The sequence below is a fragment of the Dermacentor albipictus genome, chromosome 6, assembly GCF_038994185.2.
Source record: "Dermacentor albipictus isolate Rhodes 1998 colony chromosome 6, USDA_Dalb.pri_finalv2, whole genome shotgun sequence".
Taxonomy (NCBI): Eukaryota; Metazoa; Arthropoda; class Arachnida; order Ixodida; family Ixodidae; genus Dermacentor; species Dermacentor albipictus.
This window is the reverse complement of record NC_091826.1, coordinates 3407455-3433979: the sequence shown is the minus strand read 5'-3', so window position 1 is coordinate 3433979 and position 26525 is coordinate 3407455. Positions and strand designations below refer to the sequence as shown.

Below are 26525 nucleotides of genomic sequence, written 5' to 3'. Positions count from 1 at the left end.
GCGCGCTCCTAATTTCCAGTGCCGATTTGGCTCTCGTCTTCCACTTGTTTGCAAGAACTCGCCTGAGCGCCACCCCGCCTAATTTTCATCTGGCGCATGGACGGGGAGCTTCGCCTTGTGCTATTGATTCCGCGTAACAATTCCCCTCCTCGCTGTTTCGCGAGCGAGCTCGCGCTGTCCTCCGATCGATAAACGCCGCACCGCCTTTCCGACCGTTACGAATGTTCCTGAGGTAAACAGTGTTCGGCACAGCCCTTATCGCACGGCGTATTTTTCGTTTTATATTTTTCTTCTCTCCAGTTCTGGGCGCGAGAGAAGGCGGGGTGCCCCGGTAGCGTCTCGCTGTAGAATGACAATTTCTTGAAAACGCCTCGGCAGGTCGCAGGGTCCGCTTCACATTGCTGTTACATGTAAGTTCGCCCCATTCGTGTGAACCCGTAATGATTGCCATTACCATTGCAGACATTATACGAAAGCAAGCTTAAAAATAATTAGCGTGTCAAAATTGTATGACGTTGCGAAGGTAGAAACCGCGCTGGATCTGTGCCAGGATGGAACGGCCGCTGTGCCCCCTAGCGACGAGTGGAGTTTTTATTTTCACGCGAAGAGCGACGTCGCGCTCAGCAGCGGCCACTCTTTGTGGAACACGGCCGTTGTTATGACTCAGTAGCGGAACCAGTGGTGTAGCCAGAAGTTTATTTCGGAGGGGGGGGGGGGGGGGGGAGTTCTCCGCCGACAACTACCACTCCTCTCCCTTCTTCGTTCTCTCTCCCCATATATATGGAAGTTGCAAACCGCGCACAGACAAACTCCCAGCACCCCCAACAAGTCTGCTTTCACACCGAGGATGCACGTCTTTGCATTGCTGAAATAACACTTCTGACAAAGGTTTTTCATTGTTAAGGTGTACAGCCACTTTGCATCAATTATGCTTTCATCCCTATGCTATATTTAAAAATGATGATATTGAAAAAAATCACCGCCCAAGCACTCCGTGCAGATGGTTAAACAGCGAAGCTGAAACATGCGGCCCCGGTGTTTATCGCCGAGTTCATCCCGACGATTCGTTAAACGACGGCTTGGTAGGCTGCTGGATCCTCGGTACGCAGTTGCTGCTTGCGCTCGGTTGCACGAGCCTGTTCTTGTGCCCAGGCTGCAGCGTCGGCACGGCGTAGACGAGGTCGTTCCCGGTTCTGCTCGCGACGTTGCTGATCGAAAGCTGCCTGCTCCTCAGGAATACGTATTACGCGTGGCCTACCCATTTCGGAGCCAGAGAGAGAGAGAGTAAAATGTATCTATTATTATTAATTGAACGGCGAGAGCAATGTGGGAGGAATCCTCAGTCCAGGGTCCCTAAGATGATTCCGGCGATGTTTCGAACCCGTTGTATCACAGCTCGGAGGACCTCGGGACGTCCGTCGCGGAGGGCATCGTCCCACAGCTCTTTGTTGCGTAGGGGGTAAAGGAGAGTTGGCAAAGGAGGAAAGAGGTTTGCAGTGCACTCAATCGCGACGTGGAAGATTGTGGGCGAGCTTCCACAGCCAGGGCAACGATCTGCATAACAGTGTGGGTAGAATTTATTGAGAGAGACAAGATTTAGAAAAGTTGCGGTTTGTAACTGCCGTAATGCCACTGCTTCCTCTCGCGAGAAGGATGGCGGTGGTGCGGCGTGAGTGCGACGAATGCGTGTATAATGATGGAGTATGTCTTTGTAACGGAGCAAGGGATCCCCCCACTCTGAACTAGTCGCCTCACCACGCCGAGCCGCCCGGAGGGAAATTTCTCGGGCAACCGCATGTGCGCGTTCGTTACCCGGCAGCGAGGTATGACCAGGGGTCCAGAGCAAGTGGATGCGGGGAGGTGTGGTTGGTGCATTTTGCGGGATCTGTTTGAGAATTTGGTGCGCCGCTCTCGGAATGCCATGTCCTGACTGGGACGCCCGACACGCCTGTTGCGAGTCCGTCAATATATACACTTCCTCAGGAACGCGGATCGCGTATCGAATTGCAAGAGCAACCGCGAAAATTTCTCCGTAAGCGGCATTTGTTCCGCGCCTTGCAGCAGAGTCTCTCAGGGATTCGGTGCCATCCAAAACTACCGAGGTATAGCCTTCGTGAGTGCGTGATGTGTCCGTGTATAAAGTACGTTTCCGGGATGTTTGCAAGCATGCGGCCAATGTATCGTACACGGGCTTTGCGCCGTCCTTTGTCATGCTCGGGGTGCATATCACGTGGCAATGGATGAATACCTAATGCTTGGCGTATCGCTGACGACAAGATCGTTGGACGGGTTTCAGACTCAAGGGCTGGGACATAGTATCCTAACCGTGTGAGAAGATGGCGGCCAGTAGGAGTGAGTAAGAAGCGCTGGCGATGGCTGACCCAATGTGCCTTTAGCAGCTCGCCCAGTGTGTTATGTGTCTCGAAGTTAAGGAGTGTTGCGTATTCCAGGGTAGCATATCGTACTGCTGCCGAGAAGTAGCGGAGCCTGCCTATCGAAGCTCGACCGACGTTACTTATTGGGCAGCGTGGCGTTGTCGGCGGGCTGCAGGCATCCGGTAGACCATGGCTACCAGACAAGGGCGACACGATTTTCTAGTGCGAAACTTGCACGGTTTATTCAAAGGTAGATGAAAGAAAATGAGAACAGTATGAAGTGATCAAAAGTACATTTCGGAGCCCCTTAAATAGGCTCTCTACAATCGTGGGCGGGATCTTCCGTCGATGTCACGTGACCGGCACGGAAAGAGGGCCCCTCCTCCTCTGGTTATACCGAGCCTGCTGAAAGAAGAAGTCGTCCCGCCTCCCGGAATTGTAACGCCTGTCCGCCTCTTCTGCGCTCTGCGGGTTCGTGGAAGTTCTCTTCTAGGTCCGATTCGAGGAAAGGGCCTCTCTACACTCGCACACACACACACACACCCACAAAAGAGGCTGTATACTGCGGGGCTTCCGGCAAACAGGCACACTCGAAACTGTCATGGCGAATTAGAAAGTCACGCTTCATTTCGACGAGGCCTTGTAAAAGGTCCGGTGAGAGAAAGTTCTTTGTGCACGATGTGCGGGACGCCAACCATCGCCGGAGAAATCACGCCTCATTTCGACGAAGATGGTCGGATGAAATTCCTTTTGCCACGTGGTGTCAAGCATATATATGTAGGCGCTACGTTTGCCACACAGCAACCAAACTGGCGGGAGCACGATCGAGGCGCAGCAGAATACATGTAGCGCTGTGTCATATCGAGTTAAGGCACACTCTGAACTGACTTTTAAGGGAATCCCGAGCGGCTTTTCGTTTATTACGCCGCCGTTACCCCGAGTTGTGCCGCCGCGCTCCAGCTGTTGCATTTCGTGCGGGCTACTGACAGAATGCGGTTTCCATGTGGCACGATGGCCTCGACTGGAATAAACGCACACGACACCAAAGATTGAGTAAGCCTGAAAATATTTTATTTGCATTTTACAAGTACAACAGAAAGCACACGTCTACGCATCCACACAAACGCGGTTACATAGTCAAGAACATAGTCAAGAAATGGCTAATTAATAAGGGTAGCACAAACGCACAAGAAAGAAGACCAAAGCTACAAAACGTACGGTCGGCTGCTAAGTATAATAATTTCATTGTCACCGCGTGTCACTTTTATACAGCATCTTTACAGCACTACCAGGCCGGGTAGTTTGGCGGAAAGAACGCAACAGCTTACGGCCGTCCGCTGTCTCTTCCTTACGGTTGTCATAATTATTCTAATCTCCGCATCAACGTCGTGCAAGTCCGCATACAGGTATCTGTATCTGAACCATATGTGCCAGCTTAATACATGTGTAGTGAAATTATGATAACCACTGCGTCTTATCAAACGTATTGGTTTTGCAAATGCGCATTACAGCTGACGGAACGACATACTGTAAGTGAAGCACAAGAGGACAAGGACTAAAGGAGGATACAACACGTGAAGAAGAAATGAAGAATCTCAGTAGGCGTACAGCAAACAAGCGATGACGGAGAACACACAATGATACATCGGGTGTTCTGTGACATCGGTTTGCGTACTTACGGTGTTATGGAGATAAACGGCATAAAAACGTACCTTCAAGTGTACTCCCTCAACCTCCGCCGCATTCATTATGATAACGCCTACACAAAATGAGGCACTATTTTTTTTCCAAGGGTAGACCTCTTTACAGCAAGTCTATGTAATGACTCGCAGACGAAAATGTTTTACCGGTTTTACCGCCGTAGTATTCGAACGCCAACGGCCAGGAAACACATCGATACCAATAGGCTGTCGGCTGTCGACTGTCGGTGGTTAATCAAGTACAAAAAACCTTGACGCTATGACTAAAAAAACAGTTTCAACAATCAAATAAAAACAATCAACTGCCTATATACCTCGATTGTATATGTCAATGGTTTGTGTAAAGTAAAAAATTCAGCATGTTCAGTGCCCCTAGCAGAAAGAGCACAAATTAAAGTATGCGACCAAATTACAGTAGCTCCACTTGCGCGCTTACGCTGAAACACGCCTCGATTGATTTTTCGCCCTCTGTGGCCATTTGTTGAACTTGAGATTGTGCGGGGCCTGGCTCGGCTGCGTCAGCGAGCAACGACGTCACTACTGACGCAGCCAATCGCGCGCCTCGTTTTGCGTTTTCTTCTTTCGCGCATGCGCACGGGGTTGCGCCGGAGGAGTTTTCGGTGTACAGGTGACAGGCGAACGGACGAATGGGCTAGCCGTATTGGCCTCGTGCTCCACCACTGGAAATGCTGGCGCCACCGTCGGCGTGACGTGCTATTAGGGATCACGTGGACATAGCGGCTGCGTCGGCTGCTTTTAGAGCGCCGGAACGAGAGTTTTAATTCCCTCGTACGCTGCGGTCTTCATTTAGTGGCGAAATTTTCCCGCTTCGAGTGTCTCCTTCACAACGCTTCAAAGCACTACAATAGGTAGTGGCTGCCTTTGAAGGCGCGCAACATGGTAGGCGACTGCTCGGCGCCGCAGTGTCGGACGTATGCAACGGAGCCCGGTGTCAGCCTTATTCACACGTAGACGCAGGACAAGACGCTGCGTGAAGCTTGGCTCGCGGAACATAAAACCGGCAAACTGTCATCGGCTATAACTCGGGTATGCAGCAAGCACAGACGCGAGTGTGAGTGAGTGAAAAACTTTATCAGCGCTAGATTCGCTGGTCTTCTGCGGTCTTCAGATGGGTTCGTCCATCTTGTAGCACAATGGTCGGTTGCCCTTAGTCCAGGGCTCCGCTGGATGCTGCTGCCAGTTGTGCTCGCCGAATCAGACCTTCTTGGTCGACCTGGCGATCGCTGGAGAGCACTCCCTCCCATTGCTCCGCACTGGGGTTTGGTATAACGGGTACTGCGTCTCTCTTCTGGCATGCCCACGTTGTGTGACACAGCGTGGGTGTTTCGTGGCACCAGGGGCATTTGTCATTGTATTGTGTGGGATAAATTTTGCTGAGTACGTTTAGGTTCGCGTACGAGCCCGTTTGTAGCTGCCTCCAAGCGACAGAGTCCTCTCTGCTCAGGGAGTTGTGCGGTGGTGGATACCGCTTTGTGCAGCCCTTGTAGTAATTTAGTATCGCCGAATAGTCTTGGGGTACAGGTTGCGAGGAAGATTTCTGCTGCGGCGCCGGGTCTGCGATGTTCGGAAAACGCGCACTGAGACGCTCGCCCGAGTCCGCTGCCCGACTAATGTCATGACGGTTTGGTCTATGAATTGTCGATCCTATAGATACTGGCAAGTTCACTGGAGTGGAAAGGGAGTGGTAAGAAGCACATAAAAATAAGCATCGCATATGGTCATGTTTGTGTTATGAATTAATGCACTGTATTACAAAAAAGAAGCAGCGGGAAATCGCGCGCTGAGAACACCGATAAACATACAGCGCGACTCAACTTGAGAAATAATATTGAAACGTCCAAGAATTTAGAAGAAAAAAAAAGTGAATCGTCGCGGAGGCACATCACAGTCCCCGTAGGCGTCGAAGTCTCTACAATGAAATTATTTTTGAACAGCTCTGATAGCGCCCACGCAGCAATGGTTGCTTGTATACTGTCAAATGCTCATATTCTGCGGCCTAAAGCTCATGGCACGGTGCGAAAAGGCGTACTCGGCGAATGCGAAACAGTGAGCGGACAAGCATGCAGACGCGCAGTGGGTCGCAGCGAATCCGTGCGATCGCTGCATTGAGGCTTCATTCGATTACGCTCCACTTAGTTATGCAAACACTAAAGAACATGTTTCACATAGTTTGCTCTCAGCGTTTACCGACATTTCACGCAAGAAGTCGGTTCGGGAGACTCCATCGCAGAGACCGCGCGCGTTCACTGTACCTATTCGGTGAAGAGATAGCGTCTGTAAATGATTCTGTGCTTTCAGTTTGCCGAAGATTATTATTTAGACAGTAAAAAACTTATCTCGTTTCGAAAGTACCTACAGAAATGTCCGGTAGAGCTCGCGCGTGGTGTTTTCAGTGATTGCTGACAGCAAAACCTGTGAGGAGCGCGCCGCGTGATCCCTCATACTACGCCAGCGAGGCGTTTCCGATAGATGGCGACTCCGTAACTCCTCGCCGCCAATACAGCTTCGCTGTAAAAACTAAGATTTCGTTTACGAATTGATGCACATATTTGTCAATCACCTAGCCGGTACATGGCTTGTAAAAACGGACCGTCTACTGAGTGGTGCGGCCACGGCTACTTACGAGAGAGGGCGGGCACTATCCTGCAAGCTTTCTAACACTCGCGCTTTCGGCGTTGTGAGCATGCTATATTCTAGATTTAAAAATAAAGGAGCGAAGTTTTGCGCTAGAAATTCGATAATATCATATGATGCGAGTTTCACTCACTTTTGTTTGAAGAGATGTTTGGAAACAACTTGCAATCATGGTATTGTAATAATCACGCGACGCATATTTTTATTTAATCACGGTTGCGAATTGATGAAGCAGACAGTCCGCAGCAAGGCTGGTTCCTGTCTAGAAGCCTTTGTGAAAATTACGGCATCCGTAATCGGCAGTAAAATAAGGGCCAGTAGCTCCGAGAGATTTGAAAGCGTCGTGTCTCCTGACACCAGTCTATTTTGAAGATTGCCGAGTCGTTTAGTTAGGATGGACTCTCCGTAACAGTTAAGCAGCACGTGTTAGGACGGGGTAGGTGAGCCTCAGCTAGGCGACTGGCCACGTCTGTCGGGTGTTGGGCGACCTGGCAGAGGTGAGACGCGCTCCCTATGTCCATAACTATCCGCCAACTTCGTTCTTGGTGCGTTCTATGCGCATGCCTCCCCCCCCCCCCCAACCTCGTATTCATCACTTCACTCCCCTTAACATTCTTGTCCGTTAAACACTGTCAGACTCTTCAACATTCACCCGTTTGTTGAACGGCGCACGGCGACTAACATTCCTATATTTCTGTTTCTGCGTGGACTTCGATGCCATTCTCCTACCTGCCCTCCCACCTGTTGCGGCGGTTTTTTAGATTCCTTGCCCCACACATCCGTCCTTGGTGTATTTTTGGCGTGCGCAAATTGTTGTTTTAAAGCGAGCCTTATTTTTTTTTCGAAAGTTAGCCCTCGTCGGAGGTGGTTCAGAGCGTGTATAGTCACGTATACGAGACGGCGAGCTGGCTGGCACGCAGGCAGACAGATATGATCGAGACGCGACCAGCGACGCCGCGCGCGTCGCTGCGCGTGCACAGAAAACTGATAGCACGCATAAAGGGCAAAGCAGAGATAAAAGCACCTGGTAATACATGGAAGGAGCGTGGCAGAGAGGAAAGAAGACGCGAGAAACTCGTTTGGGCCTTTGCACTCCGTCGAATGTGCACAATGCTCTTTGGAGCTCCCTGGGCGTTGATCGCCACATTAGCCTTATGACAGCTGTAATTATCCGTGACCCACCGCAAAACCACTGCAGAAATTGCACTGCTTATCTTTTTACTACACCCAAGTAAAGAGGGGGGGGGGGTGTAGAGGAGGCAGAGAATTGGTAAAACCGACACAGTCGCGAAGCGAGTGAATAACAGTCTTGTCACTCTTTAAGGGGGGGGGGCGATCGAGGGAGGAGGGGATAGGGAAAAGGTGACGTGAGATGGCAAGGAAACGCTACTACTATAGAAACGACAGTGGTTGCAGGGAAACTGGATAAATTTAAAGGGCCCCTCACCAGGCCCTATATCAAATTTTTGTTATACGCTGGTAGTTGTTACGTTCCCTCAAAGGAGGGTTCAGCCGCGGGATTTTTATGCGAAGCATATTACGAGAGCTCAACCCAGCTCCTCAGGCGCGGCGGTGTCGCCTTCAATACCACCTGACACCGTGACGTCAGGACAGAGGAGAAGTGGCTTTGGCTCAACTCTTGCAAGATGGGCTGGGTGGGAATCGAACCAGGGTCTCCGGAGCGTGAGACGGAGACGCTACCACTGAGCCACGAGTACGATGCTTCAAAGCGGTACAAAAGCGCCTCTAGTGAATGCGGTGTTGCCTTAGAAACGAGCTGTTTCTAAGGCTTAGGCGTGCGTCGCTTGCTCAGGCGCACATTTCGTTGCCGCGCCGAACGCTGCGTTGCTCGACGCTCACCGCGTCCAATGCGGGGCGCCCCTTGGCGGGTCGACGGGAACGCTGTCGCGTTCCACTCTTGAAGGCGAAGCAGAGTAACGCATGAGTTGTTTCTTCGTCTAGCCGAACCAAATATAGCCAAGCAACAGCAGTTCACCAGGCTAAACAGTGGTTCAACAACTAAAATAAAGGCTAGTATGCTTCGCATCCTGGGCTTAACCTTAGCTAAGCCACAGCCATTTTTTTCTTTTCAAATTGGTTCATTAATAGCCGAGGTAGAAATATTTCAGTGCCGCGAACCCATGACTTCAGGAGGCGAGTGCCACATGCCAAGAGAGATACTCTCTCCACTTGCTTCGTGTAGCCTCCGCAAGCGGGATTCCTTTCATATCCATACTGGAGCTCGAGGATCGTGTGACGCCTACGTCACGGGCCTCGCCTTCACTTTGTTCCCATCGCTTTCTTGCTGCGCGGCGCACTACCGCTGACGGTGTCGGGCGCCTCCTGTTGTGTTTGTGTCTCGTTTTGCACAGCGCACGATTGTGCAAGCTGTGCACGAGGACAGCGTGCACAGCTGACTAGCGGTATAAGTCGGTGCTGCACGAATACTGAGGCTGACACAAGCGGATCACAGAGTATGATCGCTCGCTGGAACGCGGTACAAAATGGCACAGTTTCGGTGTCCGCGCGCGGGACTTCACGACGTGGGAACAAGCCGACGAAACGGAAGTACGCCTCTCTTGCCGCGGTGCGAAGTAAAACCAGTACACACAGACATTGGGTTTGTGTGTTTTATTATTTCTCTATACCTTAATTCGTCTATCGATGCGACAGACTGCACAGATAACAGATGTTGCCTCGAATAATTATCGGAGTCACTAAGAGCGACGTCACAGCAAAGACATGTACGTAGGCGCACTAGCACGTATACGTCATCTATCCTGCTTGGAGCGCGAGGCCCGCGAGGAGAAGGGCAAACGGCGTTCGGTTTGAAATTCCGGCTCTTTCCGCAGCGCGTAGCGATGTAATACTTAGCGCACATTGTATGCACAGCGCTTGACAGCTTTAAATGGCCAGGCCTGGTGAGGGGCCCTTTAATTTCCAGGTGCGGTGATATGACAACCCCCTCCTCCCCTTCGGACAGCCGCTAGTCTTCGCCTTGCTTTCAGATTCAAGCTTTCCGTTTCATCCACAGCGCTCTTTCGGAGCCAACCTCCCGAAACTTTCTGTTCCGCGGGAAATGGGGGGGGGGGGGATGTACCGTCGGAAAATATCGGAGTGGGGGCGACCCGCCTCCCCCCTGGCTACGCCAATCAGGTAAAATGCCCAGTGCATTTGCATTTACCGAAATACCGGACATGCTAAAGCTCTCCATTGTATAAGTTGTCATCCGTCGCGCAGTGACAATCGCAAACGGGTAGATAAAAAAAAAAAACTACCTCGAGACGAACATTGGTCGCGCAGCTCGCGTCAACACGTAGTACGTTGTGTAACAGAAGCCTACGACATGCGCTGTGGGCCGGAAATGCTAGACTGTAGTGATAAATTGTAGCGCATTCTCAGTTTTTTTTTATAGAAACAGATTAACATACATTCCAACTGTTACGAACATTTGTACAGCATAATGTTAATGGTGAACATAATGTTAATGTTAATGTTAATAGCCAATCGGATAGCTCGCCCATATGACGTCAATTGCGCTAGCTACATAGATTATATAACGGGCCAGATAAAAATTCAGGGTAGTGGCGCCGCTGCGATCGGTATCGATGCACATTGTTAAAACTGAGTAATAAATTGCTTGTTTTGCGCACAGCGCTTAAATGTGTCACTTGATGATCAGGACCTACCGTGACGACTCAGTAGGTTTGTACAAAATCGTCAAAATCGTTCAAGGATCCCGTGCCTCATGGTTTCTTGCGTCGGGTACTGGTCAACTGAACAGTTTGCAGGGTGCAGAAAACATCGCAGGCAACAAGTTTGTCATTTGGGCCTGTGGGTGTGCCATTAGTAGTTTGAAGTCTGTTGAAGACTTCCTTGGTACAGTGCGTGCCGTTAGCAGTTTGTTGTGTACACTTTCTTGAACAGTACCTTGCGCTTGAGAGATACTCTCCGTGCCGCAACAAAATTGTTGAGTCCGTGCATTACGTTACAACGCGTTGGGGGCGAGAATTCCTTGTTTCGCTACGCGAGTGCCACATGTGTGTGTGCGTATTACCGTACACCCTCTGATAAACGTGCAGAGAGAGAGATAAAACTTTATTGTGTCCTTGATGGGGTTCAGGGGTGGCGGGTGTCGGGAGACTAACCCCCAATCCCCCCCTTCCTCAGACGGCGTCCAGTCCTTGCTTTCTGGCGGCGTCTTCGGCCATCCGGACGGCCCGGAGCTGCTCCTCTGGGTCCAAGCTGAGCAGCAATGTCTCCCACTGCTCGGCCGTACTAATGATGCGTGTGTTAGTGCGGGAGGTGTTGGTGGGTGAGGCTTTGGGGCATTGCCAGATAATATGATCGAGGTCGGCGCGGGCCTTGCACACTTTGCAGAGTGGTGAGTATGCATCGGGGTACATGCGGTTGTAAGGCACGGGGTTCAGAAAAGTTCGTGTCTGAAGGAGTCGCCAAGTGGTGGATTGAGACTTATTCAGTGTTTTGTGTGCTGGGGGGTAGCGTAACCGCTCTCTGTGGTAGTGCAGGAGAATTTCTCTGAACGTGACCATTCGGTCCCGCGCGTGACCGCGATGCAGAACAGAGGGCTGGTCGGGATCGGAAGACGCAGGAGAAGGATGATGCGCCCGGTGTGCGAGAGCTCGGGCGGCATCGTGGGCGGCTTCGTTTCCATAAACGTGCATAAGCACTTGCTCCGCTCATACCTGAGGTGAGGCAACAGAAGTCTGCCCGGTTTGTGAAACCTTGCATGTGAATATGAACGAAATATCCTTGACAGTGGAAATAAAATAAACGTGAATTCCAGCTTCAAGTTGGACGAGTCGAACGTGAGGTTTGCGACGTTGTAGCAGATGCTTGAGCATTAATGCTTCGTGACGTAGTCCCACCTCTCCAGTAGAAAGACGGGCGCACCGCGCATTGCATTTCCCGCGAGAAAATGTTATTTACGAGACTATTTGAACGAGTCGTATTAAATGTGGCAACAGAAAATCGTTTCCCCGTCAGGTGTGAAAAGGGCGGCAGGGACTGTCGAGGCGCGCGCCGCTGTTGTCATTCATCGTTTTCAGCGTCAAAATTACCCTACTTATGAGCACATCCACCATTGCGCGCTGATACGGTGATTTACGGGTAATTCGGTGACATTCTTGGCGTGTATTCAAATTTATTGCGTCCAGGAAACGAAGCTGCCGGGCAGGATAGTCAGAATTACTTTTGTAACGTATACGTCTGTGCGCGTCATTGCAATAATGGGAAGCATGGGAAAAAAATCCAGTTAATTTCGCCTTGCAGTTGACATTGTGCTACCTAGCAGTTTGTTTTCCATTTAGCAAGGTAAAGCTGTAGGCCAGTTCTGAGTCATCGTGAATAAAGCCGCTAGAGACACAGAACGGAGGGAGACGTCAGCACAGGGCGGTGCTTGCAATTGAATTTTTATTGATAAAGTATATCAGATAAAGATATGAATAAAAAAACTCGCTTGCAAGTACCGCCATGCCTGTGCCTGTAGCGCTTTTATTGTTTTCTCTCATGCGCACGCAGGTCGCGTCGACCGAGGAGTGCCGCCGTGTCTGTCGAATGACGCGGTGCTCTGGCTCCGCTGTCGTCGTGTTTCTGGGCGTGCTCGTTTCCGAAGCCTGGACCCCGTGTTCCTTTGTGTGCGTTGTAACCTTAAGACTCGTCTCGTATTTCCGGGCTCTTTTGGTGCAGTGGATTTCTTGCGGCCGAAATTATTCGCAGGACGCCAGAAGAAGCAGAAAAAAAGCAACACGGGAGGTGGGGGTTAATCGTTGTCGCGCAGAAACAGGTCGACCTCCCTAGATGAAGACGTGCACCCACGCGTAGGGGGGGGGGGGGGGGCACGCACTTGACCAGGAGAGGGGCAGGCGGGTGAAGGTGTGATTACATCTTGTGGCCAATTTACCCTTTGTACTGGGCGGACGACATGAGCGTCCTAGCCGACTAAGAAAAAAAGAAAGAAACAAGAACAACCAAGAAGAGAAACAAAGAGAAGAAAAACTAATCCCCTCAGGGAGTATTTGAACGATGCGTAAGCATTTCGTAGTAACGACGTGGTGTCGAGTGGTCGTGCGCTGGTGGGTTTGGTATAATTGCGAGAACGGGAAACGGAGTTAAGTGAGACCTGCACAAGACCAGCTAGAAGAGGCGAGTAGAAGCAATGTTCATTCGTGTTACAGAGAGCCCGCAGTGGATGTGGACGTGGGGTGAAATGAAGAGGTAAATGATCGGAAACGAAGCAAATGTATGCAGCTTTATCTGGAACGTCGGTATCGGACGGCGTCGGCACGGCGTCGATCGTTCCTCGTGTTTGTTGCGTTCGGCAGCTGTAGTTCCTCGCCCTGCGCAGCTTCGTTCATTTGTTTCTGGCGTAATCTGTACTCGCGCTTGATACCCTGCGTTCCTGCGTTTCCGTTCTTCTTCACTGAACGTCTTGGCGCCGTTATGCGGTAAATGCGACAGTGCTGCGGCGACACGAACTGTCGCGGAAGGCGGCGCAGCGTGAACTGATGAGGCAAAAAAACTACTGCAGATGGCGGCGCCAGGTGCGCTGATGACGTTCCGATCCGAAGCCACGGCTGCTCCACAGTTCTGGTGCGTGCCGAGTGCCCCCGATTGCTCACGTCGTGTGGTCACAGAGATGGGCTCGTGCCACTGCTCGCGCGATCGTCGTCGTCTTCCGCAGCTGCCTGGCTCTATCTTGAAAGCGATCGTATTACGCGGAGGACAGGCGGACGGACAGTTTTTTCGTTGGGTAAACATAGAAATGCTTACTCATTTAAAACGCAACACATTTCAAGCACGTGCGTCACGTGGGGTTATCTTGTCGCTTTTACACCGCTATCGGAGGGGCGCTTTTGTTATAACAACGCTTTGAAATCAAGGTCTACTCTCCAAGTCGTCAATACCAAGGATTATTATTATTATTATTATTATTATTATTATTATTATTATTATTATTATGATGATGATCTATTGGCATCCTCTCTGAAATGAGACGGGAACAAATGGTCTCCTAGCCTGCTTGAGTTACTCAGGCATGCTATCAATGCTTTTCCTTCTAGTTTTCTTCTACGATTCTCTTTAATCTTCTCTAGCTACATTTTACTGCTCCCTATGCCTGTAATGGATCCGGTCATATCCATCTCATCCCTGTTTTTTTTTTCGCCATTACTATATATGTCCAGGCATGTACCCAGGATATTCTTTAGGGGGGGAGGGGGTACTTTACTAGTACAAATGTGAATAATAACGTCCACCATTCGCCATAAAAACATACAAACCCACAAAAAAGAAATGACATAAGGTGTATCTTACAGGTACGCCTGTGCGATACACCTCTCCTTGGCAAACAAGGAACTACGTCAAATGGGCTTGCGCAGGAAAGAAGTGCAGGAAGAACACTGCTAAGAACAAGTAAAGAAGCCAAAGTGTAGAATAAATATTACTTTAGTAGAATACAACTTAAAAAAAAAAACAGCAGTTGGCAACCAAGGCACACAAACCGTGCGGAGTTGTGTTACTTCGCCAGCCAATCACAGAAGCAAACAAAATCGTCATGCGGCCTTTTCAAAACGGTGCCGTACTTGATACCTCCGGAGCGTCTGCCGTCCTTGAAGAGTCTTTTCATCGGCGGTAGCAATGAGGTGTGCAACAGACATGGACAAAGTGTAGGCAGTCTGAGCATTTCACACTTCAAAAGTCTGCGGTGCCGTTCATTTCACTGCTGAAACCGTTTTACTCATAAAACTTCACTGCCAACTGAAGTGAAACTTGACAATAAATAGTTGCAGCAAAGCAAGCATGTTATTTCAGTTCAATAAAGAATTTGGCTTTGGCCATTCCACTATAATAGGTGAGGCAAAAGGAATAAAATTACGCGCTACTCATTTTATTTTTGTGGTTGCTGCCTTATTTGGGTAACAGGAAAAGTTTGAAGTACGAATTATTTGCAGCCTCGCGGTGGGGGGGGGGGGGGGGGAGGGTTAACAGTGGCTGGCAGTTATGAGGGCGTAGGCGGGGCTTCACTGCAGGCTTAATTTGTATCCGACTATAATAGCATTTTTTTGAATTAGCTCTGGAAGAGTTACAGAGAAATATATATTTGCACAACAATCACAGTTCTTTTGGATCCCTCGTTCATGCTCTGCCAAGTTAAGTGCCACAACCGACTCGTATTGTTATCCGGGAAGTTACATCACAATGCGTGGCTGCCAGTCCCATACAACTGCGTAGAGCACAGGAACCTTGATTCTAGACGTACTACGTCCACCGCGGAAGGTTAAAAAAACGCCTACATAAGCACAGCAGAGAAGTGGCTACGTTAGGCGGCTCAAATGATAACTGTATAAGCGTCATTCAGAACACATGGAACTCTTCTCCACTTCCTTTTTCTGTTCTACTTCCCTTTTAAATAAAAAGATGTTCATCCATAAATGTTTTCATAAACAACGGTCAAATTTTGCTTTTCCCTCCTGTTTGGCTGTTGCCTTGGCTCTCTCTCTCCCTTAGTAGATCGCCACATTTCTCAACTCCCTGCAACTGTTGTTTCCAGCTGGCAATTTTGCATAAAAAGAGCTCTACAATTAGGGAAAAACCAAACGAGTTAACGGGTGGCAGTCATATTGCCAATGAGTTGAAGGGTTATTGCAGGGTTTGATGATGGACGCTGTCTCATATTATTTTACTTTCCACCTTAGCTAACCAATGTTGCCGGTATGTGGTTCCGATAATCAGTCAGCGTCGCTGCAAGTCGTTACTTGAGGAAATGATGAAGCAAAAGGAAAAGTTAAACGCCTTTGGTGTTTTCTCTGGCCGCAACTCGTTCCATATGCATACAGACCAGCTGACCACAAACCGAATACCTTTCCTGGACCCTGGATAAGTCTAAACAAATAACGTCGAACTAACGAAGCAACAGCGATGCTGAATTAATCTCGAGTAAATCGCGTGGACACCGAATCGATGAGGAAACTGGCCTTCACACCCAAGGATATGCCGATAACCACTGCCATTCAAAAGGAGTGAAAAAGGCAGCAAAATGTTGACCGCCGTATAGCTGTCAAGTTTCAACATTCATTTTGTGGCACGTTAGGAATGTGTGAGAGAAGTGGTGGTCTGGGCGGGGAGGGGGGTATGCGTGTTAATTTCGATGGAGGTGAGGGGCTTCCACTTTAAATCTAACTGCTTCTAGAAGCTGTACCTTATGTACTGGTTTCACTGGGTGAATATCTTCATATTCCATTAGGATGTGCTGAGTGGTCTCCAGATTGCTGCTGCAGCACACATTCCTCATCTATTTGCTCCTGTATGTTTCTGTCCTTAGGCAACCAGCTCGAGCCTCAAAAAGCAAAGCATTTCCCTTCGTGTTATCGTACAGAGCTTCCCTTCTAATTTATTCTTCCTAATTCTTGTAAATCTCCACGGTCTTTTTCGTTTCCATTCCTTGCATCGAATTTGCTGTCTCTGTTTCTCTCACTTCCATTCTGATTCCTCCTACTCTGTACTTGGTTGCTAACTTTCTTGACCTCTCCCTTCATTCTGTGTCCACGCTTTTCAGATGCAGATACTTGTGCACTTTAGCCGCCCATTTATTTTCATCCATGCTCCTTGAGTCTTTCTTTAAGATTAATTTTGCTCTGCACTTCTCTGACTTCAAACCAGGCCAACCCATGTCCCCTTGCGCGCCTCATTTGTAGTTTTCCCAAGGGCTCCCAAAGCCAACCAGCCCACCTATTTTTGGTTAACTTCCAACCCCGACAAGATATCCTTTTTGAAGCACAGAATGGCATTTGCGAATGTAAGCGCTGGCACCATGACTCCTTTCCAGATTCCACGCACCAGCTCGTATTTATGGTGGCCCCAAAGGGTCCTGTTTCGTTATTGCTGCATTCTGCTTTCCTTCTTTTTTAAAAGATTATCTTGATTGGTGCTTGAGTAAGTCTTTCCTTTGTTTATGTATACGCCGAGGTATTTATATTGCTTGACTATGGGTATGACTTGCTGTTGAATCGACATCTCGTATAGTTACTCGTCTCTTCATAAAGATCGTAATTCCCGATTTCTCTGTGCGAAATTTAAGACCTACCTTTGTCATTTCACACATATTGGCCAGTGTTTGTAAATCTCTTGCGTTGTGCGCTAGTAGCACTATGTCGTCCACATACATCAGTGCGGAGACCTTCTGCTGCACTATCTGTCTATTACGCCTGTTTGATAAATCGAATCATAATTGACTGTTTGCGAGTTGTATTTCTATGCTGTTAACATCAGGGTGTCTAGCTACCAACCGGGAAAACCGGGAAATCTCAGGGAATTTCAATAGTCTGGAAATACCCAGGGAAAACTCGGGGAATTTGTGCTTCTATCAGGGAAAAATTAGCTGTAATTTTATTGAAAGGGAACGAAAGTCGTGTTCATGCTGGCTCCAGTAACAAAGGAATCGCTACGAATCGTCATTGACGCCGTCCCAGGTGAAAATGTTTTTACTTCCAGCTGGATTATGGAACTGGAAATTTCACCCAGCTGGATACTTTTCTAGCTGGGAAGGCAGCTGGAAAAAATCCAGCTGGGTGAAATTTCCGGTTCCATAATCCAGCTGGAATATGTCCCAACTGGAAGGCCTTCCAGCTGGATCCAGCTGCAAGAAATGCCAGCTGTAATTCAGCTGGAAGAGCTTCCAGCTAGAATCTCCAGCCCGGCCTGTGGGTCTACAGACCCACAGACCGGGCTGGCACACAGCACCGGTCGCCATGGTGTTGAGCCTTGGCGACAACACCATGGTGTTGAGCCATGCTCAGGTGAAATCCCAGGGTGTAAGCTCGCATCAAGCAGGATACAAACTGGCCAGAACTCGCATGGATCTTAGCTTGCTGTCGCAAGTCACAGTTAGTTCCTAATGTGACTGGCCGCAAGACCAACTGGTCCGGTGAAAATACATGCAGCCAAAACAGCATGGTGCTGAAACTTGCAACCATTTATTTGAACACTTGCAGCAAGGATTGCGGAAGCATATCTTGCATCTCCCTCAAGATGTGGAATACACTTGCACTTCTCCTTGTACCCCATCTGAAAAAAATATTTAGACATAGTGAGTGAACTTTAAAACAATCATCACTTTAATCCACTCAGTTCTAGTAAACAGTGACCTTTACCAAAATCACGTGGATTGTATCAACAGCCTTTGGACAGTACCACAGTTTACCTTCATCACAGACCCTTCTACAGTTTATGTGGCGTAAGGCCCCAACCTGAGCTCTCAAGAGGCTCTCAACTTGAGCTGCAGAAGCTATGCAATGATTGTTAAATTGTCTAGTGCCATTGATTGTGGCTTTAGTGCAAATAGAATTCGAATGAGCTCATTTGTATTTTGAACTAGGTGTGTGATGTAACTCAACAGCCTCCCAAGAAGCATTTCTCTGCTGAATAACACAGGAGCTTGAGGGCCAATCTTTTTAGGTTATTGTTGTTTTGCACCAATTCAAATGCCTGCCATTCGAGGCAACGTGTTTGCGAGCACGCACTTGCAATGAAAGCACGCCATAAATGTGCTTCTATTGCGTTGGGCAGATTGACATATACGCACTAGTATTTAATAGACGTACGTATGTGCAACATTGGGCACAAACACTGCACGGCAATATATTCAAATGGGCTATTGGAGACAAAAGGGGCTTACGCAAACTGGCAAGCACTTCACATATGCTGCGTGATAATTTAAAGTTTTATGCAATTTTTAACCAATCGCCTGTTGAAGATACCGTAATTCTAGTCCTTGAGCTGGATCCTTCAGAGGAGGAGATTACTTGCACGAAAAATCGGAACACATATTGAACTAATTTTAAAAAATTCAATATTGAACTTCCTAATTTATTACATTACGGCACATATCGCAATCTACGAATTGTAGCCATTGAGATTGCCAGGCGTATCCACTTGGACTTACTTTCCAGAATGACACCAGTTAGAAATATGTGTCATCAAACTCGCCGTAAAAGTGCACTGTTGGTCTGCATACTTTTATAACGAAACGCCCTTTTATGTATTGGAGCACAAAAGTAACTGGAACGCCCACTTATTCGTCTCACACTTTAGAAAATAGTATATCGAAACTGATGTAATTCTGGAAATTCATTTAAGGTGGATCCATCTTGCAAACTCACAGGCTACAATTCGTACAAGTAATATGTGCAGCAAGGTAATAAGTTAATTTGTCAATTTTTGCTAATTACTTGAAGATGTCTTTCGATTTCGCATGCTAATAATGTCCACCTTTTCGAATAATTCCGCTCAACGACAAGAATTATGATGTCTGCCACAGGCCATTTCTACCAAATTCCGCAAAACATAAAAATGATCAACCTGTATACAAACATCACGTACACCAGGGACCTATGATATCATGCTCAAGCGTGCCAACATACAGGATAAAAATAAACATTAACTTACGCTCAAAACATAAGCAAGTGAAATAATTACCTCCACATTGTAGAATCAGGGCTGGAGAAAACGGTGCTCTTCGATCCGCACTGGTGAATCACAACACCACAAAGTACAGCAATAACAACTGTTGATAGCCGCTTGCCTGTACTTGTAACACCGTCCAGAGAAGGAACTGTCCAAAAATAATTACTTCATGCGCAAGATCGTGCAGGTTCCTCACAAAAACTTGATCACATGCACACCCGAGAGACTCTCGTTGTCTCGCAAAATTGCCTCGCCGTGACAGTTTCCGCCATGTGCTGTACGAAACTAGGGCCCCTGTGGCGTCGTCACATTTTTTATATTCGGCCTGCCTTTGTAATGCTGCTGTTTGCTGTGAATAAAAACCCGAGCTTTTCTGAGAAATACTGATATTGCAATAACACGCTATTATATTATTGTTAGTGTCAAAAGAGCAGATCAAGACAAGATACGAGACTAAAGCTCCTAAGTATTCAACAAATATGGCGGCGATTGTAGTGGCGTCGTGCAGACAGGAAAAAATAGGAGCAGCGGTCATTGCAGCCTGAACTGCTGAAGGTGCCACGTGTTAAGGCTCTTTTTTGTTAGAGAAGGAATTGCTATGTTGTAAACACTAGCCGTTTGCGCAACGGCTCATCATGACCAATCGGGCAAGCTCGTCGCTTTTGTTTACTACAAGCAAGGTTCAATAAAAGTGGCAGTTTTTCCTGGAGATATTTTTTTTTTGGCAACTCGATCACACAGGACACTTTAGATTGCTATCGATCCCGATCGCGATCAAAGGTACCCGGAGTGACGAGCATTTACATACGTTCATGCAATTCCGATTGTTGTCACAACACGAACGAATAAAAATATTTTATTTTTTTTTTGCTGCTGCAAGAGTAAAAGCTCTTCGTTCTTATACAAACACCACCTTGGGCTAAATATGGGCGTGTTGCAGATACAAAAAATGTCTTAATGCAAGTGGGAATTAAGCTCCACTTTCCAGTCGATAGATTCTACTTCCGGCTGGAAAATGCTCCATCCAGTTGTTTCCAGTTGGAAGCGCTGTTTCCAGCTAAAAAATGCTGTATCCAGTTGTTTCCAGCTGAAGCTGGAAAACTTCCAGCTGGCAGTGCTGCTTCTAGCTGAAAAACCAGCTGAGGTGGATCCCACTTCAAGCTGGAAAGGGCCATTTCCAGCTGGCTCTGGAAAATTTCTATCTGGAAGGGCTGATTCCAGTTGGAAACCTGGCTGGAAAGACCATTTCCAGCTAGAAATTCACAGCCCATTTTCATGTGGGGTGTCATCGGCACGAGGTATTTCCAGAGCAGTTAACGACCGATTTTTCAGACGCCCAATTTTTCGGACATGCCCGATAATTCGCACGGCTTCGCGGCACCACCACGTACTCAATATAGTCAATACATATTGCCCAGACTGCAGTTCTGAAATGGCAATAATTAAAGCCACCGCCGCCGCCTCGAACCGGCACTTTCGCACCTAGATCCGTTGGCAGCCGTAGCCACCACCGCGGCAGCGTTAGGCCTAGCTGCTCCTACGTTCGCTATTAAGCTTCTTGCCGTGTGATGCCGTGTTTTTCATTGAAAGAATTCGCCGCTGTTAGCAATGGCACCGATTCCGCCTTTGTAATCCTCGTGATTGGCTTCGAAGCTCGCAAAGCACTGCGCGTTGCGTAATGCCAGGCTTTGAAAGTTAGCTTCGCCCCAGTACAGCTATGTTGCGCGGTGAAGCATAACAAGCGTGGGAAGGGGCAATTGTCACGGGACACAGTATGTATTCCTTAATTACACACGCGTGCACCCCCGTCTCCTGTCATGGTACGAACACCGATATGCTTAATAAATGTACTGGAAAGCCTTAAGAGCTTTTTCAGGCGTGCCTGTGGCAATTTTAGCTTATAAGGGCAGTTAAGACATTCATTTCTTTCGGACTGCCCGATTTTTCGGATGTTATTGCGGCCCCTAGGGAGTCCAGAAAATCGGGTGTTGACTGTACAACTGACAAAGAGGATGCTTCAAATGATCCATGGGGTGAACGCGTGGGAGAAGGAGGATGAGAGCAGAGAGGACTGACGCACTGAGGAAGTAACGGGAAAGGAAGCGTGCCGCCGCCTCTTTGAAGGAGCTTGAGCTCAAAAAAGAAAGTGTTGGCTGACGCCGAGATGCAGGTGTCCTTCATACAAACCAAAATAAACTCTTTAAAGCAGTGAAAGCGAACACTGAGGTGTCGTGTATGGGCTGAGAGTATATGTCAGGACAGTTGACGTTGACTTCCCAGCTGCTGAGAGAGAATCTTAATTGTGACAAAGTTCAGGTCGCATACCGATGAGCTTGCTATCAGTTGATAGAAATAGCTCATATTCGAAAATATTTACTTCTGTATGCATCTTCCTTTCATTCGTATTTGAATATGTTCGACTCAATTTGGAATGGGTTTTACCATTTTTTTCGCTGTGCATTTTACTAATACCTTCTTTCTGTTTTCTTTTTAAATAACATAGATATTACTCCTTGCTATTCAAACTGGATTGTCATTTTTTTTTGTTTTAACATGCCTACTAGAGAATGACAGCATCGGGCATTATAGTGTCAGCCTATCTTGACATACAACAAAGTTCTGGCTAATTCAGGGAATTTCGCAAAGGTGCTCAGGGAAAACCTGGAAAACTCAGGGAATTTGGAAATGTCAACTTGGTAGACACCCTGAACATAAAGAGTGAACAACAGTGCAGACAGAGGGCATCCTTGCTTCAGTCCTTAGTGAATTTCCACTTCATTACAATTTCGACCTTCCCATACATTTTTTACTCAGTTGCCTCTATATATCTCCCTGTTGCTCCATGAAATGGTCATCTATGCCTTCGTGTTTGAGAATATCCCATAACTACTCCTTGTCTACATTGTCGTAGGCTCCCTTAAAATTAATAAATGCTACCCATAAAGATCTATTCTGAGCTGCTGAAATCTCTATGCACTGAGTTACAACAAAAATATTATTTTCTGAGCGTCTGCTTCATCCGAACCCATTCTGTATTTCCTCCAGTACATCATTTGTTTCTGCCCATTTTGACAGTTCTCATTTGATGGCTAGCATTGCCATTCTATATATAGGGTTGTTTGTTTTCGGGTTTTATGTATATATTTTTAAAATTGGGGGTAAAAATCAGGTGCTATTTTTTCTAGGTTTTTCTTTTGTTAAATCTACAGATGTACTAAGTAATACACTCAGTTTATTTTATCAGAAGGTATCACGGGCTTCCTATCTCTTAACGCGTTGAAATTGGTGTGTGTTTCAAGCTGGTAATTAAAGGGGGGGGGCACACCAGGGTTTTCTAGCATATACTCTCCGAAATTAGGTGCTTGTCTGGAAATGAATCAGTAATGACAACAGTTAAGAGCATTGATAACTTCTAAGAAATGAAAAATTTTATTCATGCAAAGCTGACCATCGATTTTTTACACACTCTTGTTTACATACATTATCATCTGACTGCGCAACATGTCGGTCTCCATTCAAGTCCTGTCTAGTCGTTGAAACTATCACAGCTGGGAGAAATTTCTGTCAACATCAACATCACAGCTTCCATTAGCTAAGCACAACAATGTCAGTGCAGCATTTGCCAGCCCGGGGTAGAGAGCGGTAGAGTCATGCCAATACTCAATGAGTTTAACAGCTGTGTTTGTGGGGTTTGCTTCCAACAAGTACTGGTTGAACTCATTAAGTGAATCTACATTGTCGGTGACGAACATGAACAGAGGTCGGTGGTTGCCATCAAATGAGTGCCCCAACAGACTCTTCTGAAATGGATCCAGGACGGCTCCCAACTTTCACAGTGTTAGCTGGTTTTCATCTTTGTCTGAGACGCTCCATTCAACAGTGCAGTGCCATTTTGTGGCGTGCTACATGCAGAATTTCTGAAAGCGGCGTCTTTAATTAGCTATTGAACGTTGATACTAAAAGTCACCAGGACCAGATAATATACCAAACGCGTTTTTAAAGCGTTATGAGGAATGGTGTGCTAAGTACCTGTATTTCGTATTAACCAGATCTTTACACGATGGTTCCCTACCGAATGACTGGAGGATGGCCGAAATCAAGCCTTTGCATAAATCCTGGAAAAAAGCACATATAGAGAATTACCGACCAGTATCTCTTACATCTACATCATGCAAAATTTTAGAGCATATAATTCATAAACATATATTACGTTTCTTAGAAAAGCACAAGGTACTTGCAGATGTCCAACATGGTTTCAGACATAGGTTTTCTACAAGTACTCAATTAGTTGAGACTGTTCACGATCTCGCACAGGCGATTAACGAAGGGAAGCAAACAGATATTGTGTTCATGGATTTTCGTAAAGCATTTGACAAAGTGTCACGTAAATTAATTGATAAATTAGGGTATTATATAAAAAATGAACCGATACTTTCTTAGATCAGAGCGTACCTTACTAACAGACACCAATTCGTCACCTTAAACAATGCTTCTTCTAAGAATACAGAGGTTGCATCTGGAGTCCGCCAGAGATATCCGTTTTGGGACCGCATTTATTTCTATTATTTATTAATGACATAGTTGCAGAACTTTCAGTTTCCATAAAACTTTATAAGTACAACGATTCCGCCTCGACTCGCGGCTGCGGCGGAATGCTACGACCACGAAAGCCAAACCTGGGCAGTCCAGCAGGTCTCGGTGGCTCTTGAAAGACAAAGGCCGAGCGAAACCGACGGAACGTTGCCCCTCAGGGCGACCGACCGCGGGAGTAACACGCACTGGAGTTGAGTAGAGACCACCCTCTGAGAAGACGTCAGGGCCCGCGTCACGGCGCCATTTATTCATGGTGTCGTTCTGCAGGCGACTACATGAAGTTGTCTCTCTCTCTCTCTTATGCAGATGACTGTATTTTGTATGAAAAAATATCTTCTGTTGATTATCAGGTGCGTCTAAATAATGACTTGGCAAAGGTCATTGCTTGGTGCAAACAATGGCAAATGTCTATTAATTTTCAAAAAACAGGTTTTATGAGAATCACACATAAGAAAATACCTTTCAATTTGCATATAATGTTGACAACATATCTCTATCAGAGGTAAGAGAGCACAAATATTTGGGCCTGTGGATAACCAATGCGCTTTCCTGGACAAAGCACATAGATACCGTTATTGCAGTTCATTGTGTAAACTGTTTTTCTTGAGGCACTCACTGAAATCATCTATGTCTACTGTTCGTTTACTGGCGTACAATTCTTACATTCGTCCATTGTTGGAATATGCCATAATTATTTGGGACTCATTCACTTTAACTAATATTAAGAAACTGGAACGTGTGCAGCATAAGGTAGTTAAGTTTATTTTCAATTTATATGGCCGTGCATCTGTTGGTGAGCTCGTAAGACGCAGTGGATTACCCCCGTCACTGTGCACAACTGTATCTGCTGATTAAAGTTTCTCTTTCAACTTGTAAACGGCCATTATAAGGTTCATACTTCCAAGTTCTTTACTTACTCATCAGGTTATAACATGAGGCGAAGGCATGCTTTATCAATAACCCCCATGAATGCACAGAATAACTGTTTCAAATATTCTTGTTTTCCTAGGACAATAACAGACTGGAATAATCTTAATTCTGATATTGTTATGCAGAATTCCTTATCAATGTTTGAAAACTGCCTGCCAATGTTATGAATTTGTGTGTGTTATTTGCTTGTATGTTATGTATTCTTCACCAATGTTTGATAAATACCTGCATATCTGATGAATATTGCGTGCGTTAAATGCTTGCATATTTCTATGATACCCACCCTGCTAAGATCTGATTTCCGATCGCAGTATCTATAAATAAATAAAATAACTCTTTACATGTTTTTACTAATGTGGCACTGCTCTTAGGTAACATAGACAAAACAGCTCTGGTCTGATTGCTTTTACATATCATCGTTGAAAGCTCGCTGACACTCTGCTGCTATCGTACTGCTTTGCTTTGCTTTGCTATCGGTTTCCTTTGCTGCTATCATACGAGCTTTCACCAAGTTTTGTTAACGAGCTGCACATTTCTGTGACAGCCACAAGTGCTTTGTAGAAGTTTTGCCATCTGTTCGGGACAACAGAAGGTGGCTTCTTAACATCAGGTCCAAAGAGGCCATTAGAGGCACAAATTTTAACGCGACAGCGTTAAGGAGCTCGTGTCGCAGAAAAGCCGGTGTCGTCGGCGTCGGTGTCGGTGTCGGCGTCGTCGGCGTTGGCCGTGAGCGATACATCCCAGCAGGCACTTCATGAATAAAAAACAACTTGCAAGATGGGCTGAGTGGGAATCGAACCAGGGTCTCCGGAGTGTGAGACGGAGGCGCTACCACTCAGCCACGAGTTCAATGCTTCAAAGCGGTACAAAAGCGTCTCTAGTGAATGCGGTGTTGCCTTAGAAACTAGCTGTTTTGATGTACTCTTGGTAGAGCTCGTTAGCGTGCTTAAATAACGCTCCAAACTTGATCACTATGGATCAAAATGTTGACATGAACGGTAAAGAAATGGCGTGGTCAACACTCGCATGAATCAGGTGTGCTAAATCTTTCACATGCAAGATTTGGATCCCTTCAGCTTGACAGATTTCTCTTACCATTTTTCGCATGTACTCCGCTGAGTCTGTGGCTAGAGCCACAACGTCTTGCCACATCTTGCCTACAGTAAGGAGAGCCTTGCTGACTATGGTGGTCGCCGTGTAGCTGTTCGAAGCACTTTCTGTCGACATCGACCAAAACAACCTGCTTCTTCACGGCTTTTGGCTATAGTAGCACAAAAGAGTGTTGATGGTAGGCACTCCAGTGATGCCTGGGGATTCGTCGATGACACTCGCTTTCACATCTCGCATGTCATCGCGGATTTTCACAATGTCCTTGTCAAAAGCGTCTTTCAGGTATTTCAGCCGAAATCTTTGTCCTGTTGGCATGGCCTTCGCAGCTTTGCAGTATTTGTATACAGTCCCCCAGAGGTCTGTCCGCCTGGTGCATGCTGATTCCAATGTGCGCTAGGGCACGAACGAAGTCATGGATTACGCCATCCGCTTTGTCTACACGTTGTCTACAGGACATACCAAGGAGCATCTGCCGAGATGTTCCTGCCTTCTCAGCGTCCTGCGTTTTGAACTTCTTATGACGAGATGATGCTAGGGCTTCTTCGCTGGATCGATGACCATCACAGTGTTGCAGTATTTGCACACTGATGTCTGACTGCCTTCACCTTCTTTCGTTGCGATCTGAGATCTTTATGCTCTTTACACCAGCCATACAGTGTCTTTCATTTTATTCCCATTT

At 47.1% G+C, this 26525-nt stretch overlaps 1 protein-coding gene and 1 long non-coding RNA gene across 14 annotated transcripts in view; one reads left to right on the top strand and one right to left on the bottom strand.

The window, feature by feature from the left end:
- The window catches only part of LOC135917043 (G/T mismatch-specific thymine DNA glycosylase-like), a 436020-nt gene that overhangs the window by 1305 nt on the left and 408190 nt on the right, over positions 1-26525 (top strand). Inside the window, exon 1 of one of the 13 annotated variants that reach the window (XM_065450533.1) lies at positions 11421-11441. The exons of 11 other annotated variants lie outside the window; for them this stretch is intronic. The gene's annotated coding sequence lies outside the window, so the exon portion shown is untranslated. Of the gene's footprint in view, positions 1-11420; positions 11442-12363; positions 12388-26525 lie in introns of those variants that run through there. One more of the 13 variants, XM_065450532.1, reaches the window with a different exon arrangement.
- On the bottom strand, positions 17709-19817 carry LOC135917047 (uncharacterized). Its single transcript, XR_010569163.2, has 2 exons — positions 19226-19817; positions 17709-17815 (listed from the first exon to the last, which is right to left on the bottom strand). It is a non-coding gene; the product is annotated as an uncharacterized lncRNA (long non-coding RNA).